At 40.2% G+C, this 3,803-nt stretch overlaps 1 pseudogene; it reads left to right on the forward strand.

Annotated features, from left to right (window-relative positions):
- The first annotated feature begins 564 nt into the window (after window positions 1–564).
- On the forward strand, window positions 565–2,405 carry LOC101641277 (annotated as a pseudogene).
- The last annotated feature ends 1,398 nt before the right edge of the window (window positions 2,406–3,803 follow it).

Consider the following 3,803-nt stretch of genomic DNA (forward strand, 5'->3'; position numbering starts at 1 on the left):
ACTCTGGTTTCTCTTCAAATCGTATACAGTGAACCCTCGCCCCTTCGCGCTTCGACTTCCGCGGCTTCACTCTATCGTGGTTTTTGTGTAACAGCGCATGCTCTGTCATTACTGCCACTGATTGGCTCATACTGTACAGGCTTGATGCCATAAATAATATAATAAATAATAAATGATAATTGTAACGTCCAAAATGTTTTACTGTATTTTCCCTTTTTCGTTTAATAAATTGGGTAATACAAGTGTAATGGTGACTAAAGGGTGTTTTTTCATGTCCTCTATGTTCTAACTACAAAAATATTTGATTTACAAATAAGGAATCCTACTTCGCGGAATTTCATTTATCACAGTAGGGTCTAGAACCGATTAACCGCTATAAACGAGGGTTCACTGTAAATCTTTCGCCTTTTACTAAAGATTTCCGTGGAAAGGAACAAGTTAATCAAAGAAAGAAAGAACATGGTCCACATGGCTGCAGAACAGCCGACCTAAGTGAGCTCACGTACGTGAGTCAGATGTTATGCTTGAGGCGCTGCCAGTGCAGGAAAACCAGGAAGCAGGAAGATGAACCAGGAGGCAGAAGGACCAAGCAGGAGGTGGGAACCACAGGCCAGTGGAGGCAGATTTGAGTGGATCTGATATCAGCAAGCAACATGGCAGGCCGCCTACAACTCCCAAGGCTGTCAGGCCACACTGTGTACTACTGACCTAAGTCCCAAGGACCCAGATGCAGGATCTGGGTCAGTAGGAGGCGGGGGAGGATAGCCAGTTCCCAACAGTCTTATTTATAGATATGAAATGGGCCACAGCCTGAAAGAGAGGTCATCAGACATCTGTACCTGATAGCGATGGTCTGACTGCCACCCTTCTGAGCATCCTGGCTTAGGGAAGTTGACCTATCACATTACCCAAAGCAGCCTGTTCATATGCCGATCTGATCGGAGTCCCAGCATCATTCTTCAGAGGGCTGGAAAAGCCAATCAACCAACTTTATATGGAAAGGTAGAGATTTCCGGCTAGGGAGTGTGTGGGATAATTCATCCTTCTTCAGTCACAGATCCTCATTGTTCAGAAACAGGAATTTGGAGAAATTTTTGGTTGAATATAAGAGTGCAAAGAAATTGGCAGAATGGCAAATGTAATACCAACACAGCAATTGAACTAAAATTAGTGAAACGGCTTTTGGTTATAAGGGTCTGAAGATCCTTTTACAGTATATTACTGGTAGCCTGTCAACAATGTTCTGTGTTGAGTATATGTTTAAAGTTGATGAGAATATTGATTATATAGAGGCTAATGATGTTGAGGGCAAGATTAGATAGACCGTTGTGCCTGAATTTTGCAAACACAAACGATTTGCTTTCTTTGCTGGAAAAGGAGGTTGATGTCAAGTCATTTGGAACCTTACGCCGTACCTACTCTGTTCGCAGTCCAACAGGAGGAGAAAACTTTACCTCTCAGATTTGCAAGGCTGGCATGACATGTAGAGACGTTCGAGAATATCATGAAAGGCTCCAGACCTTTTTTATGTAGTTTATTAAAACTGCTAGCTTCAGCGACGTGGATGATGAAAGATGGCACTGCTTTTCTAGTATTTGAGCAGTATAGTAAGAATGGAGCTATGCACTTTGTGACTGTCGGCTACTTGAGAGTTTATAATTACTGTGTATACAGATAAAACCCAGCCATGTGTAAGTCAGATGCTGGTATCGACTCTTTTGAGTTCAAGGCCATGGTGCTCAGCTGCTTGAAACAGCTCAGAGATATAAATTGGCTCTCTTTCTGTTCTTGAAATTACAACAAAAGATCCATCTATAATAGTGGTTCTCAACCTTCCTAATGCCAGGAGCCTTTAATACAGTTCCTCATAATTGGGTGACACCCCAACCATAAAGTTATTTTCATTGCTATTTCATAACTGTAATATTGCTACTATTATGAATCAGGCGACCCCTGTGAAATGGTCATTCAACCCCCAAAGGGGTCGCAACCCACAGGTTGAGAACTGCTGATGTGAAAACTGTGAAAGTAAGAGGCTTTGTGCTTTGGGAAACTTTATCAAGATTTGCCTTGTTTTTCTCAGGAAAAGTGAATACAAGGATTTAATGATAATATGGCAATAGAGGCACAAAAGATCAAGATTAATAAGCAACATACTAGATGGATTTATGGAACTCTGCGGCTGTTGGTAACTGGCATGAGTGATGCTGAACAATACAAGAGGATCGATTAGTCCCTATCAGAAAACGCAGAGAGATCTTGCAAAGATGAGAAAACATCTCATACCAGAAGAACTGACAAATCAGATGAACCAAATAAGCATGCACCATGAATAGCTGGAAGAAACCTTTCAGGAACTTGTGGAAGATTACCAATGAGTTATTGAACGGTTTGTTCAAGAGTGACGATGCAAATCTCCATAATGTGCTGTGAAAAATCCCATGATGACTTTAATTTTAGTATCTTGTACCATTTTACTTACATTAAAATTTATCTTTAGTTGAGCATTTTCTTTTGGAGATACCATATATTTTAAAATACTACTTAGAATCTATGAGCATATATTGCATTTTAAAAGAGGGATAGCTTCTGAAATACCACTGCAATTGCTTTCTCTCTTAAACAGTATAAACATGTAATAAATGCTTAATTATGATGTGTTAAAAAAAAAAAGGATAGAGACTCAGGATAAGCAAAGCACTACTAAAGAAAAACAAATAGGAAGGCTCTTGCCCCCGATCTCAAAACCTACTGCATAGTTACCATACATCAAAAACGCTCCATATTGGTACAATGCTATATGCACACACCAGTGGAACAGAATAGAGATACCAGAAATAAGTTGACCCACCTTAGACCACTGAAATACATTCAATGGGGACAAGATAGTCTCTTCAACAAATGGTGCTGGCAAAATTGGATTTCCATGGCCCAGGAATGAAACAGGACCCACACCTTACTCCATTTACAAAATTCAAGATGAATTGAAGACCTAAATGTAAATACGAGAACTATAAAGATCATCTGTGAAAAAATAGGTACAAACTGGAGGCTTCTGATCCATGGCCCTAATACATACTATCAAAGTGAAAAACATGCTCAGCAAAAGATGAGAGATAGACCTCTTAAAATAAGATACTTCAAAAGATTTCACCAAAGGAGTTAAAACAGAACCTACTGACTAGAAAAGCAATTTTGGCAAGACATATCAGACGAGAGACTAATCTCTGAAATCTATAGAAAACTTCAACACCTCAGCAAGGAAAAGACAAATAATGCAATTAGGAAACGGGCAGAAGGTATGAACAGACATTTCACCAAGGAAGATGTTTGGGTGGCCGACAAGCATGAAGAAATACTCAAAATCACTAGCCAAAGGAGAGATGAAAACAAAACTGATGAGCTACCACAAACCAAACACAATAACACATACTGCAGGACGTGGAGAGATTGGAACCTTCATATATGGCTGGTGAGACTGAAACAGCATGGCACTTCCTCAAACATAAGAATAAAAATACCACAGGACCCAGCAAAGCCCCCTTCTTGGTATATGCCATAAGGAAATGGAGAACATAGCACAAGAAGACATACAAGGGGGTCCCCCCAAAAACCCAAAGCCCAGAATTGCCCTAGGTACAACAAAGCTTTCTTACTGCATTTTTTCCCCACTAAGCATGCATTGAGCAACTCCCTGTGAGTTAGTGCACTCAGTGGCATCGCCTGGGATGGTTCTCTCTGGTCCCAGTGAATTTTTTCATAAACAAACCTCATATTTTGTGATGGCCAATTTAATAGAAAAG

Source organism: Echinops telfairi, unplaced genomic scaffold, assembly GCF_000313985.2.
Source record: "Echinops telfairi isolate 266 unplaced genomic scaffold, ASM31398v2 ScPeMD7_29;HRSCAF=101, whole genome shotgun sequence".
Lineage (NCBI taxonomy): Eukaryota > Metazoa > Chordata > Mammalia > Afrosoricida > Tenrecidae > Echinops > Echinops telfairi.